We start from the raw sequence: 15,738 nt of genomic DNA on the forward strand, positions 1-15,738 counted from the left end.
ATTATATGTCAAAAGTCATGTAGTGCTCTAGCAACAGCAATTATTTTTAATGATCCATCAGTTCTTCTAGTATTTGTTTTGTTGAAAGCAAAGAATTGGAAGCATTCAATTTCCAAAAGACCATGTGATTGCAATCATTAGGGCTATTTACTTTCTCAGCTCCAGAATTTCCAACTGGGCTTTTGTGCATGCCCTAGAGGTTTACAACCTGGGGCAATACACCTTATCAATATTTGGAAAGAATGAGAGGTGTACTTTTCTATTGTAAATTAGAAGGGCTAGTGAGGAAGTGAGGTGTGAGAGAGAGCCTGCCAGTTGATCACTAGTAAGATCACCATAGGAAAGCACACATGCAGGGTGAACACATGGAAATTGGTCCTCTTAAAACTGACTGTACCCACATAACTCTTGGAAAGCCTCTTTTTATGGCTAAGAATATTCAGATTCCAGTGTGAGGACCAGTGATGACCATAGGGAAGAGGAATTTTACTTCAGGACACCATGGCATCGCTGGCCACACCTAAATGGACTATGGGGCTAATGGGCAAACATTTCAGGATCAGTCCCTTCTTTTCTTTCTCTTCCCCAAGTTGCAGATGAGTGTGGCCTCTGAAGTCAGACTCTTATGATTTAAGTTTGTTTTCCCACATCAATTTTCTAAATTTGCACAAGAGGCTTAATTTTGTGCTTCAGTTTAGTAATGTGTGAAGTGTCGATTATTATAGTATTTAGCTCATAGGATGGGTGTGAGAGTTTAATGAACCCAACACATAAAGCTGATGCAGGCTGGTTGGGTCTGAGGACCCAGAGGATCAGCCAAGAGTATCCTTGACTTTCCACAGGGTAGAAATCAAAATGTGAGCTGAAAGCAAGTGAGAGCAGAGTTTATTAAAGACACACAGAGAGTGTAGATATGGACAGAGCATCCAGGAGATTCAGAAAGGAAAGGAGAATGAGTCTCATCTTTGCTTGGGGCCTGGGGTTTTTACTGAGGATGGGGGTCTGGTGCAGGTGTCTTCCCAGTAATCCAGGAATAAAGAAGAGTGTTTAGTTGTCCTCCATAAGTCACTTATGCCCTGAATCCAGGGGTCTTGATGAGTCAGTGGTCTTGGAAAACTTTCACGAAGACCTCCTATGGTCACTCCTTAGATGGTATCTATTGCACTGGAAGACTTCAAAGAAATCATTAAATCTTGACCTTTACAAGGAAGACGTACATTTCTGTTTTATAAGGTGTGTATATGGTGTGGGTGTGGGTCCTAGCAAGAATAGAAGCAGGCAAAGAAGCAGTTCTTCGTGGGGTCCCTTTAATTTCCCTGTCTCGAAGCTTTCAAGGATAGCGCCTGGCATATGACAAGTACTCAATTCATATATACTACTACAGAAGTTCAACTATGCTCCGTTAGGGGGAATCCTGCCCTCCATCCCGGGACGCCTTGTGGGACCAGGGTGGGTTCCAAGAAAAAGGGATCCTTTGTGGCTAATTCTTTTTTTTAAATATAACTTTTTAAAAACATTTATTAATGTTTTGAGTATTGAGAGACAGAGAGAGAGACAGAGCATGAAACATTTATTAATGTTTTGAGTATTGAGAGACAGAGAGAGAGACAGAGCATGAGCAGGAGAGGAACAGAGAGAGGGGGAGACACAGAATCCAAAGCTGGCTCCAGGCTCCGAGCTGTCAGGACAGAGCCCAACATGGGGCTCAAACTCACAAACCACGAGATCATGACCTGAGCCAAAGTCAGACACTTAACCGACTGAGCCACCCAGGTGCCCCTGTGGCTCTAGAAAACTAAAGTTTTCTATACCCGAGGCCCATAGAGTGGAGAGATTGAGAGAACAGACCCACAGTAGACTCAGAGGAAAGGAGTCAAGGAACCAGACACTTGAGTTTCCTTCTGTTCTAGACAATAAGAGCCTTCATGAGTTCGCAGGAACTTGGAGCCAAATTGTTGGTCACTAACAAACAGTGGGCATGTGCTTGTATTGGATACGCTTCAAATACAGCTGGGAAGTCCACACTGGTCCCCACAATTAGGCTGACAAGACTGGAACTCAGGCTGCAGGATTAGGCTTCTTTTGTTCTCCAGCATGAAGCACGTTTACATCCCTGTATCATTCTGCATTTCCTTACTTACTCACTAAAGCAAACTGTTCTGGTTTTGTTTCTTTTTCCTTAGAACACTGCTTTTGGCTGCTGCCTAGTTAATGCTTAGCATTTACGCAAAGTTTGCATTTGTCTGAGATGTGGAAGCTGGGCATTAGGGAGCACAGAAGAGATAGTCTTGGTGCCAGAAGATGAGTTAAACTGAGGAAAACATGAAATTAGATGTCTAGATGCTGAGGCTTCCCAAGGAGAAGGATTTGTGAAGACAAACGTCTCTGAATTGAGGCAAAGATTGCATTGATAGGCTGACTCTTTCATGTTCATTTGCTGTTTCTCTTGCTGCTTAGCTTGGTAAATAGGCAGGTAGGGTGATAGAGTTGAAACTGGAAAAGAATCAGGACTTTTTGCGATTTGAGAAGGGCTTTGGTCACTTACATAAATCCTAGTCAAATACTCTCTTTATGCAAGAAGGGAGATGTTCATGCTTTGCTCCCACAACGTCGGGAAACAGTAAAACTTGTGCTTAACCCATTTTTTTCTTTCTTATGTTACACCAGGACCCTACGAAGCCATGCCAATCAGCTTTTGTTTTTTTTTTTTTTTTTTGGTCCTTTGGGAGTCAGGAAAAAAATCCCCAAAGCAGTCATAGTTTGGAGGGTCAGTGGGGGTGAAGTGAAAACTGTGGTAGGTAATGAAACAATAATTAAGGATTTAGAAATCTTTATTCTGGTTCAGTTTATCTCAATTAAAAGATAACACTGAGAGGCATCTGGGTGGCTCAGTCAGTTAAGGGTCCAATTCTTGATTTCAGCTCAGGTCATGATCTCAGGTTCATGAGTCTGAGCCTCACATTGGGCTCTGCACTGACAGCACAGAGCCGGCTTGGGATTCTCTCTCTTCCTCTCTCTCTGCCCCTCCCTGGCTTTAACTCTCTCTCAAAATAAACAAACTTAAAAAAGAAAAAGATAACTCTGTGAGAGTATCATCAACTGCTGCAAATCCTGGTGGAAGAGGGGCTTGAGGAGAACCATTCTGACAGATGTAGGAGTCTGGCTTGGAGACATTAGGGAGAGCCAGGTATGGAAATGGGTGCCTGGATGAGACCAGGATGAGTGAATATAATCGATCTGAAGTCCACTGGGTCATGACAGTTGTGTGAAGAGGCCACCTTGGAATTTAAAGCAAAATACAACAACTGGGAGAGGTGGTGCTGTTCTCTAAACAAATGTTGACTTGTCAGCACTGCAGCTAAAGAACACCAATACCATACTTGCAGATAAACAAATTGGGCTCATCCCTTATTGCAGCAAGGAGCAATGCACACCATTGAAAGCCTCAGGGCATCTCAGTAAGAGGGGGTTAGAGAGAACCTATTAGAAGATTCAGCCTTTGGTGAGGTGATTCAAGGGAGGGTCCAACCAAGTGGGAGATTCCCTCTAGGTTAGTTGCCATCAGTGGAACATTTCTATGATTGGGTATCTCAATACATTTTATCTACAGGGAGGGAAACTACAGTGAGTATGAAATTGTCACTGGGAAAGAAGTAACAAAGACCCTCATTTTGGTGGAAGGAGGGGTGTTTGGTGCTTGGTGGTTGGCACCGTGACCTTGTTGTGAGTGCTTGGACAAAAGTATGAAGTGGCTTTGTCTATCATGATCCTGGAGTAGATTTCTTTACCTCGCACAAGGGCCCTGTGCTATAGGTTCTATTATAACGCCCATTTGGAGGCTTAGTGAGGAAACAGCTTGCCCAGTAAGCAGCAGAGCCAGAGATGGCACCGTGCTATGAGAGGAAGGTTATGCAGTCAGTTCTCTATGCTGTTATGTTTCTGTGCAGGAGACAGAAAAGCAAGGTGTGGGCACTATGAAGGCTCTCACTCACAGACAGGATGTGATTATGACAGACTGGATTCTTGAAGATTCTGGAGAGGTGTAGTTACTGCAACAAGATCTGCAGTATCAGAAGAGCCCTCAAGCTTATGGAACCCTCTATGTCTTCTTAGGATGATCTCTTGGAATATGAATTTGGATGCCAGGTACATATGGCCAAAGAAGGAATCTATGACCTTCCCCCTTACCTTCCTGTATAAATTTAGGATCAAATCATTGCAGCTGAGCATTTTTGCTTTAGCTTGGGAAAGGGAGTAGAAAGAGAGGGAGAGTGAAGGAGAACCATAGGGATTTTTCTGGACTGAGCTATAGTCCTTGAAAGTGGAAGAGGAAAATTTAAATCATTATCTCCATCTCACACACACACACACACACACACACACAATCCCCCAAAGTCAGGAGCACTTTGGTTATAGAGTATGCCAAGCATAGCCTCTGGAACCTAGCTCCATTTAACAATGTAACATGATGCTGTGCCATCTAAATTTTTTTAATTTTTTAATGTTTTTTTATTTATTTTTGAGAGACAGAGAGAGACAGCATGAGCAGGGAGGGTCAGAGAGAGAGGGAGACACAGAAACTGAAACAGGCTCCAGGCTCTGAGCTAGCTGTCAGCACAGAGCCTGACATGGGACTCAAACTCACGAACCATGACCTGAGCAGAAGCCAGATGCCTAACCGACAGAGCCACCCAGGTGCCCCATGCCATCTAATTTTAAAAGTCATCTCTTAGTTACTAATTGGAAGGTGGTGACAAATAACAGAAAATCACCAGGTTGGAGATCAGACTGTCCTAGTTCAAACCCCAGCTCTGCCTCCTCTTAGCTTCATGACATCATACACATGACTGAGTTTCTATGAGCCTTGGTCTCCTCATCTATAAACAGACAGCATAATATCTACCTCATAGGGTTGTTGTACAGATTAAGTAGAATAATGTTTGTCAAACAACTAGAACAGTGCTGCTAGCTCATCACTAACATCTTCTTTCTCTTTTGTTAAGCTTATTTTAAGGCATACACAATCTAAAGCATATCAGTAAAATTTAACCTCCATAGAGGCCCATGTATGAGAGGAACAAAAAAAATGGCTTATATTTATCCATTGTTTATTTTGAAATTTTAAGTTTCTGGAAACATATAGATATTTAAATATAATAAAATTAATACATATATATTTATATATATGTGTGCAATGCTTATTCACTATCCACTTAGCCCAATTCATTTTGAGATTTTTTTTTTAAGTTTATTTATTTATTTGTGGCAGGTGGTGGACAGAGAAAGAAGGAGCGAAAAAGAATTGCAAGCTGGGTCCACCCTGTCAGCACAGAGCCCAATGCGGGGCTTGAACTCACAGAACTGCAATATCATGACCTGAGCCAAAACCAGAAATTGGAGGCTTAACTGACTGAGCTGCCCAGGAACCCCTGTTCTGAGTTCTTGATCTTGAGATTCAGAGGATAAGAAGTAGTATCATTAAAGGATAATATTACAGAATTTATGAGGACAACTAAAGTGATTTGATTTATTTGGTCAAGGAAAGAAGGCAGAAGAGGGAACTCAGTACAGACAAGAATATTGTCACTTTAGTAGATGAGGTGTATTGCAGGATGGTGTGGAGCAAAGGACACAGGCTCTGAAGTCAGGCTAGATTCCAATTCTGCCTCCACCACTTTCCAAGCATATGACATTGGGCAAGTTACCCAAAACCTTTTATCCCTTACCTTGCAGAGTTGGTGGGAGAAGTATGAGGTGGTGTACCTAAAGGGCTTAGCATAGCAGCAGCTCATACAAGGTTCTCAGTAATGTTATAACAAGATAATGATGAGTATTACCATACCATATGAGGAAGACAACCCAAGTTCATGGCAAAGATAGACCACAGAAATCAGTAGCCCAATGTTCTTAGCTACGTGACTAGGGACAAGCTTCACCTTCCTCTACCTCAATCTCCAGCAGACATGCCTTCCCAGTTTATTTCACAGTTTTTATAAACTCACAGAAAACAATATGGGGTAATCTTCTGGAAAAATATAAAGCAGGTCACAAATACAAGAGATGAATATGAAACAATGGGCTAGTGTACAGGTTGAGGCATGAAATCTAAGTATTTTAGGGTTTCATCTTTGTGTTAGCCTGAAGATGTGGGATTATTCTTTTCTCCATAAAACTCACCTTCTCTCTCCATGGTTAGAAACGAACCACCTGTGGTCCTCAGAAGTGACGCACCCAGGTCACACAGAAGAGGTGTTGATGATTTCCAGGTAAGTCATTTCAAAACTGGCCTGCCTAGTCTTCCCTCATCATCCAGACTAGCATTTCTTTGTTTTTCTCCACCACTGTCAGACATACTACCACTCTCCAGGTCCCTGGAGGCCCTGGAATTTTCTTGATTTTACCTTTGAATCTTCATCCTCTCAGGAATCCTCACTCTTCCTTCAATATGCTTTAAAAATTTTTTTAGAGTGCTTTTACTGGTTAGGCCCCATAGACAGGCACTTTCTGAAACAAACTAAGCTCATTTGTAGTACAAACCTCTAGACCTGTTCTTTGCCTGGAATGTTCTTTCCCAACCTTCACATTCCTACTCCTTTACCTTCTCTGCATATAAAGGCCTCCCCTGACCATCGCCCTATATACAATAGTCCCCCTAGCCTTTTACCTCCTCCTGCTCACCTGTTTAATCTGTTAATCTTATCTGTTTCCTGGACCTTCCTGGACCTTCCTCGCCAGGTCAACGGCTGAGCAGCGCAGCCCAGGAGCTATAACTGCAGTAGGCACTCAGGGTAACGGCTTGACTATTAAATCAAGCTGATGGGAGGAATATGGTGAAGGTAAAAACATATAAGTAACAGGGGTGCTTAACTGAAGCATGGGCCCCAAATGAGCCACTTAAGACCGGAAGTCCATAAGTGTATTCCTTTAGTCTACAGGTATTTACGGAGGACGCACAACACTCAATGTGCGTCTGCTGGGGAGAAAAAGGGGTGTGCTGCCTGCCTTGGGTTTGTTTTTAGATTAGAGGTAAGGGAGAGACTTGCACCAGCGGAACATTTAATGGGGACAGGGTAAGTGCCACAAAAGTGCGAGCAAAGTCAAAGCGGAAACTCTGGCGTTGCCCGGGGCAAGGCGTTGAAGAGAGGCTTGGACCCACATGGGATTCGAGATGGCTGATTAGGCAGCACAAGCACTCGAGGTTGGTTGCCCCAAGCGACTATGCTTCAGTACGCTGGAATATTAAAAAAAATTTTTTTAATGTTTTTTATTTATTTTTGAGAAACAGAAAGAGACAGTGCAAGCAGGGGAGGGTCAGAGAGAGAGGGAGACACAGAATCTGAAGCAGGCTCCAGGCTCTGAGCTTGCTGTCAGCACAGAGCCTGACACAGGGCTCGAACCCACAAACCATGAGACCATGACTTGAGCCAAAGCCAGACGCTCAACTGACTGAGCCACCCAGGCACCCTGAAAGCTTTTTGGTTAATCTTCAGCCCTCTGCTCTCACTTGGTGCTGCTCTCACTCCTGGTGTCTCCAACCCTCTAAACTACGAACATGGGTGACCACCTAGTTGCCTATTTGTAAGGCTGATCTGCATGGGCATGGTGCTTTCTGCATGGTAATGTGATGGGGATTTTCTGTGTGTATTTGAAGGATAGAAGGATACGTGATCTGTACAGAATTGGCCTGGCAGGGATGCGGCACATAAAAATGAAGGGATCCTAATAAATTGAATTGCATCAGAAAAAATTATTTCCAGTCCTGACCCTTGAAGAAATGCATGTTGCTGGGAATCAGATGTCTCCTGCCACAGTCACACATCCTTTTGATAAGTACATACAGATGTGGCAAGAGGCAAGACGGCTACCTGGGTAGCTGACTCAGCTGTTTGTCCCTCAGTTTCCCGGCAGCTGACTAGGATATATTCCTGTGTGGGCTCTACCCCAATACATGTAGAGTTTATAAGGCCTCCTCACATGTGTTATTTCATGTAATCCAGACAGCAATCTTGGGATGTGGATTCTAAGCCCCATTTTGTAGATAAGGAAGCTGAGGCTCCCAGAGGTTAGGTGATTTCTCAGTGAAGGGGAATATCACTCAAAGGCAGCCATCCTCAGTGTACAGATTTGCTCCAATTGAGCTTAGTGAACTTAGCAGAGAGGGAAGGACTTGGGGGAGGCAGGGGAAGACTTCAGCCTTCTCTGCAGCCTGGGGCATGGCCAGCAACAAGGGCAGCATTTTTTATCTGTCTTGACTTTTTTTTTTGTTTTTAAGTTTATTTATTTGTTTAGAGAGAGAGCATGAGCAGGGGAGGGGAAGAGAGAGAGGGAATGAGAGAATCCCAAAGAGGCTCCACACTCTCGGCGTGAAGCCTGATTCAGAACCCAAACCTACAAACCATGAGATCATGACCTGAGCAGAAATAAAGATTTGGAGGCTCAACCGACTGAGCCACTCAGCAGCCCCTGCCCTGAATGTTTTGTATTGCCTTGCATCTTCCTGAAGCTGGTTGACTACAGGAGATCCATTTGAAAGTTCAACCAATATTCCTTAGCCTACTTCACACAGTTTGGCTTCACTTTATTTTTGGAGTGGGAAGACCTGTGTGGTACATTTCATTGCTCCTTGCCTCAGGTTCTGACATGAAAGTTAGCCTTAATCTGCCAACTCATTCTGATGAGACTGCTTTGGAAGTCACTCCAAAGTCAACATGGCTAAATGGGATGCGGCTGTTAAGATAGAAATGCATTTCAGTTAATACCTTGGCTGCACTGAAGTTAAGCCAGTACCAGCCCTAATTCCTAAAGGAAAACAAATCCACAATAATCCATCTTCTAATTCTGTGCAGACTGGCACAACACTAGATCATGTCAGTTGTGAGTCACCATGGCCCAGACCAGCCCTTCACAATTTGAGGTCAGCAAATCACACACGTAGACATGTGAGGCCAAGACAACATGAACAACTTTCTCAATTCATCTGAAATGAGGGCCTTTACTCTGATGAGAGAAATAAACTCATTCTTTGTCGATGGAAAATCTACTTTTCCAGAGCAGCAACCAAAGTGAGGTCTGTTTTGCAAGTTTCAGCGAGGCTTTATTGGGTTCAACTTGGTTTGTTTGTTTTTTTTTTAATTAAAAAAATTTTTTTTCATTTATTTATTTTTGAGAGACAGAGAGAGACAGAGTGTGAACAGGGGAGAAGCAGAGAGAGAGAGAGATGAAGTAGGCTCCAGGCTCTGAGCTAGCTGTCAGCACAGAGCCCAATGCCAGGCTTGAACCCACGAACTGTGAGTTCATGACCTGAGCCGAAGTCGGACACTCAACCGACTGAGCCACCTAGACGCCCCAAGGGTTAAACTTGGTTTTGTCTTCCTGCTACCTTCTGAGTATTCTTACTCTTCACTATCTCCCCAGGCTCTGAGGAAAGGCCTTGATATTTACTCATTCACACCATGCTGTAAGTGACTCATCTGAGAGTCCATTGCTTTCTAGAAATTGTAACATTTGAGTATCATTGTTTAATTGGAGCAAAAGGAATAGACAGAAGGCAACAGACAAGGCTGAAGGGGAAGATACTGGTAGATACTGGAAGATACAGCAGGAAGCAAAGTGTAGCCTGTGGGCCACATCTGACTTGATGCCTATTTTTGTGCAACCTCCTGCTAACAATGATTTTTATGATTCTTTAATGGCAGGGGGAAAAATCAAAAGAACGATAGTGACATGTGAAAATTCTATGAAATTCCAATGACAGTGTCCACAATTTTATTGGAACAGAGCCACGTTCAGTACACAATGTCTGTGGTTGCTTTTGCACTAGGAGGGCAAAGATCAACATTTCAACATGCAGACTATACGACCCCAAAGTCTGAAGTAATTTACTACCTGGCCCTTGAAAAAATGCTTGCTGCCCCTTTTAGGGTAAAACTGTTTTCCAGCACTTAAGTGGCTCCCAAAGAGAAAGCAGTATAGAAGGGGAGAGATTGTATCCTTCTAACAACAAATGTGTCCGAATGGGCCAAGCCTTTACTTTAGTGAGCGGATTCCTTGCTGGCATCAATCAGTAGGCCTATCCTGGGGATACAAGGCCACAAAAGATTTCCCAAGGCAGTGGACCTTGAGCCATCTTCCCTCCAGAATGCTTGCTTGGGCAGGATACAGGTTACCTCACTCATGGCTGGACGGGTGTCCAGTGGCTTCTGGGTGGCTCTACTCCAGTGCCTCGCTGCCACAGCCACTCTGAATAGATGAGGAAACTAAATTCCTGAGGAAGAAACTCCCTCAAGTTATCTTTCGGCGTAAAGTAGGTTTGTTTGTTTGTTTTAAATAAAGAAGAGATTTTAATGTAATGTAATGTAATTTTAAGAGAGAGAGTGTGAGAGTGAGTCTGCATGGACAGGGGAGGGGCAGAGAGAGATGGAAAATATCAAGCCGGCTCCATGCCCATCACAGAGCCTGACCGTGAGATCACAACCTGGGTCAAAATCATGAGTCAGACAGTTAACCAACTGGGCCATCCAGGCGCCCCAGTAGCCTTTTCCTATTAATTTATTCATTTATTAAATCCTTTAGTCTATAAACAGTTGTTGAGTGTCTACTCTGTGCTTGATACTAGACATACAAAGAAGACTGAAATACCACCCTAACACTTGCTTTTGAGGTGCTCATAGTCTAGTGGTGGACATAGTTTTTTTAGTCTAGGTACACATCTGTGGGAACTCAGAGAACACATAGAGCTTGGGGCAGAAATGGTGAAAATGAACATTTCACCGTGTACTAAGTAAATCTATTGATGACTCACTTGGTTACACATAGAATTCTGAAGACACGTATGACTGACACCACCTAACAGGACCGTCCATACTTCTTCTAGTTTTCCAAAGTCTCAAGCCTTTTCTCCCTGCCTTAGTTCATCCGGGCTGTCATAACAAAGTGCCACAGACTGGGTGGCTTAAACAATGCAAATTTACTTTCTCACAGTTCTGGAGGCCCAAAGTCTGAGATCAAGGAATGAGCAGAGTCAGTATCTTCTGAGGTCTCTCCCGTTAGCTTGTAGATGACTGTCTCTCCCATCTCCCTTTGAGCTAGCAATTCTATTTCTTTTTTTCCCCCCTAATTTTTTAAAAAAGTAATCTCTACACCCAATGTGGGGCTTAAGCTCGCGACCCCGAGATCAGGAGTATCATGCTCCTGACTGAGCCAGCCAGGGGCCTACAATTCTACTTTTTGATCTGTGGGAAATAGGGTTGTAGGTAAAAAAAAAAATTTCTCTTTCTTTGAATAGAAAATTTGTAAGATGCTGCGCTTGAGATCTTTGGTATCTTGCTAACAAAATGTTTCATAAAAAAAGGGTGGGCCGTGACTCTTGTTCTTCACTGCTTTGAACCTGAGAGCCCAGAGCGTCAGCAGTGTCCAGCAAAGTGGGAGCAGGGCGGGGCGCAGGGGGGACCACTTTCTCCAGGGCTACCAGGAGGCCCAGAGAAAGAAGCAGTAGACAATGGATGATATCTGATCAGGCATCCTCGTGAAGATCTGTGAGACTGAAAACACCCCCAAAATATTTGGTTCGGAGGACTCTGGTGTGGGGCTGAGATCATGCAGTGAAACAGGTTATGGCAGATTTTAGATCAAAGGATTCTGAGCATTGGTTCTGAAATTATACCAATACTAAGTAAACTTTATGATCTGTATCGTTCCTGTTTGTAATGTTATTTTTAGATTTTTTATTTGCATGTATTCAGCTAGTCTACCTGGGATGATGGGAAAGAAATGCATACCTTCTGGTGGAGGCATGGGAAGTTGGGTAAAATCTACCTTCTCATCCTCTCAGCGGGGTGAAAATATAAGTCTCTGCCAGCTCGGCCAAGCTCCAAGCTCACATCTAGTCTAACTCTGAGGCTTCAGCCTGCCTGGTTTTAAAAGAAATCTAGTCTTGCATTTCCCCAAATGGCCAATGGGTGCATCATTTTTAAAGGAAAAAAAAATGTGTGCTCATAGAATCGCAGCATGAACTAGCATTTTTTATATTATCTATGTATAAACATTAATATGCTAATGGCTCTTCTATAAAAACAGAACCAAAACAAACTTACACATTAAGTGCCAACAAAATATAAGACTAATGAAAATTAAATTTAAAATAGCAACTAAATATGGTAACTAAAGATTTGCAGAAGCAGAAAAGCAGATATTGGGTTTAGTGCTAAAACGAATTAGCCTCAAGTACAATAGATTTTTATATATCAAAATAAAAACTTTAAAGCAGAAAATACTAATACTAATAATCAAATATTCTATGAAATAAAGTGCTCAGTATGTCTATTCACAAAGTGAATATCATAAGATTGCTGTGCTGCGGGCCATGTATGAATCATTCTCTTATCTTTTTCTCTAGTCAAACTATAGCCAAAGCTTTAGGAGAGCAAACCAACATCTGTGACCTTTTGCAGAGTCTGAGTGTAAACACAAGCCAATTTTGGCACCGACAGTGAATGGCACCTTTTATTTTTAAGTGTTTATGTATTTATTTTGACAGAGAGAGAGAGCACAGGAGAAGACCAGAAAGAGAGGGAAACAGAATTCTAAGCAGGCTCTGAGGCATCAGAGCAGAGTCTGATGTGGGGCTTGAACTCATGAACCATGAGATCATGATCTGAGCCAAAATCAGGAGTCAGATGCTCAACCACGTCACATAGGCGCCCCATCAGTGAGTGGCATTTTAATCATAAGGCAGTTATTCAGATGATTAGAATTGTGTTAAACATACCATTCAGAATAAAGTGACAGCATAATATTAAAAATATTTACTAAAGAAAAACCCTTGGACCCCTGAGGACATATCTATGGGCCTGGATCACATTTTGAGAAAGTCACTTTTATAAGTTTATCAAAGACTATCAAGAGAAAGAGACCTGGTTCCCCAAACATCTGGAGTCCTTTGAGGAGGACATTGGGCAGGGCCAGAAGGTGGCACTAAAGGCTCTCTACTCTGCCAGGGTTCAGTGCTGAGCCCTTTATTTCTTGGGCTGCCAGTCTGATCTAAATATCTAACACTTGGGAAATGAGAAGCAGATTGTATACTCAGAAATGCTCATTTTGGGGCACCTGGACGGCTCAGTCAATCGAGTGTCTGACTTTGGCTCAGGTCATGATCTTATGGTTCACTGGCTCAAGGCCCACACTGGGTTCGCTGCTGTCAGCTCAAAGTCCACTTCGGATCCTCTGTCTCCCCCCTACCCTGCTCTGCCCCTCTCCAACTCACACACTCTCTCTCAAAAATGAATGAATAAACATAAAATTTTTTTTTCCATTTTCTGTGATGTTGAAAGCACAGTTCTTTCTTATTGACTTTTATTTCTCCTCTTATTCTGAAAAGTCTTTGACCCCGGCTTAGAATGTTTAAAATCAGCCATCTGAAGCATCATTTATTTGTTAGGGGGCAGACCATGTGCTGGGTCTGAATGCAGCGATGGCAAAGGTCCGTCCTCTTGTTATTCCATCAGAGTTCACATCTGTCAACCTCTGGGGCATCACACTGAAACCATCTGCTTGACCAGTATTTGCTAGGGGGGTTGGGGATAGGGGTGAAAGGGACAGAAAAAGAATAAATTGGAAAACTTGCTTTTGCTCTTTCAAGGTGGTGAGGGACATCCAAATTCATTGGTGCATGAGATCCATAGAAAAAACATTCCTGTCTTCTTTAGATATTTAAAAAAAAGCTGAAAGCTGAGCTTTAGAGCACAAGAATAAAATTCTCTTTTCCTTGTAATTTTTAAAAAATAATATGAAACCCTTGAGAACTTATAGATCCATAAAATTGTACCTATACCTGTGTGAATCAGCCACAAAAAATGAAATATATCAGGTGATCAAGCCACATGAGTGAAAAACCTCAAATAGCTTTTGATTGGAATAGTTGACATGACACCCAAGGGGGGAAAAAGCCTTTCTTCATTGATAGAAACCACTACCTCTCCCTCCCACAATGAAGTTCTCTGTTTATGGGTGCATGGTTGGTATAGAAAAGAAACTTTCTATGTATTTAGATTCATGGTGCCCAACTCTGAATGTACCTAAAGATCACTTGGGAAAATTTAACACATGCTATGATTTAGTCCCATCCCTGGAGATTTGGATTTAATTGGTTCAAGGGTGAAGCCTAGACACTGACATGACTTACAAGTTCCCCCAGGAGAGACTAAAGTATAGAAATGTGGAGGACGACTTGTTTGAAGAAAAACTTGGTATTTTTCTGCAGTTGCTGGGAAACTACTTTCAGAAGCTAATAATTCAAAAGAAACTGTTAGGTCAGGAGAAAGAGGTATGAGAAGGAAGAATCAAAAAGAACTGGGACTCAGTGAAGAAAAAGAGTAATATTGGGGTGCCTGGATGGCTCAGTCGATTAGGCGTCCAGCTTCGGCTCAGGTCATGATCTCATGGTTCATGGGTTCAAGCCTCGTGTCAGGTTCTGTGCTGACAGCTCGGAGCCTGGAGCCTGTCTTCAGATCCTGTGTTTCCCTCTCTCTCTGACTCTCCCCTGCTCATGTTGTCTCTCTCTCTCTCATTCAAAAATAAATAAACACATTAAAATTTTTTTTAAAAAGAAAAAGAGTAATATTGAAATCAGCATGGGTTTTTCAATCTCAGTAGTCTTAACATTTTGGGTCAGATAATTCTTTGTTATGGGGAACTGTTCTGTGCATTGTAAGATGGTTAGCAGCATCCTACCTGTTCCCCAGGTAGGACAACCAAAAATGTCTTTAGGCATTGCCAAATATCTCCAGGTATGTACCCAACACCTGCATTTGTGAACCACTGATCTAGACCATTACAGTGTGGGTTTTTCCCTCTTCTTTATCTAAATCTACTCTATCTTCTCTAAAATTAACAAGTTGAGTAAGTTCTTAAAACCCATCTGGAACTGGCAGAAAAGTTACAAGCTTTGCAGAAAGGCCAGGGAAGCTCTGTTTGATTTTGAAAATAGCCATCACGGATGCTTTGAATTTAGGGTAGCATGCAAAAATGAAAGACATTTTTCTTGTAGTTTGTTTTGTAAAGGTAGAGTCATGTTTCTTACCACAATGTATCTTTTGGAGGAAAAGAACTTAGATTCAAAATTAATATTTACAAAATACAAACCACAATAAAATTGTACTCTAGTCAAGCCAAGAGGATAGTCTTGATGAATTTGTTTTAAATTTACTTCTTAAAATATAATTAGATACACCATTGTTGTTTAACATAGTGCTGGAAGTCCTAGCATCAGCAATCAGACAACAAAAGGAAACAAAAAGGCATCAGAAGTGGCAAAGAAGTAGTCAAACTTTCACTTTTCACAGATGACATGACACTCTACATGGAAAACCCGGCAGACTCCACCAGAAGCATTCTAGAACTGATCAATGAATTCAGTAAAGTTGCAGGGTACAAAATCAATGTACAGAAATCAGTTGCATTCTTATACACCAAAAATGAAGCAGCCGAAAGAGAAATCAAGAAACTGATCCCATTCACGATTGCACAAAAAACCATCAAATACCTAGGAGTAAACCTAACCAAGGATGTAAAAGACCTATATGATGAAAACTATAGAAAACTTATGAAAGAGATTGAAGAAGACACCAAGAAATGGAAAAACATTCCCTGTTCATGGATCAGAAGAATAAACATTGTGAAAATGTCATTACTACCCAAAGTAATCTACACATTCAATGCAATCCCCATCAAAATTGCACCGGC

The sequence above is a fragment of the Suricata suricatta genome, chromosome 9 (genome assembly GCF_006229205.1).
Source record: "Suricata suricatta isolate VVHF042 chromosome 9, meerkat_22Aug2017_6uvM2_HiC, whole genome shotgun sequence".
Classification (NCBI taxonomy): domain Eukaryota; kingdom Metazoa; phylum Chordata; class Mammalia; order Carnivora; family Herpestidae; genus Suricata; species Suricata suricatta.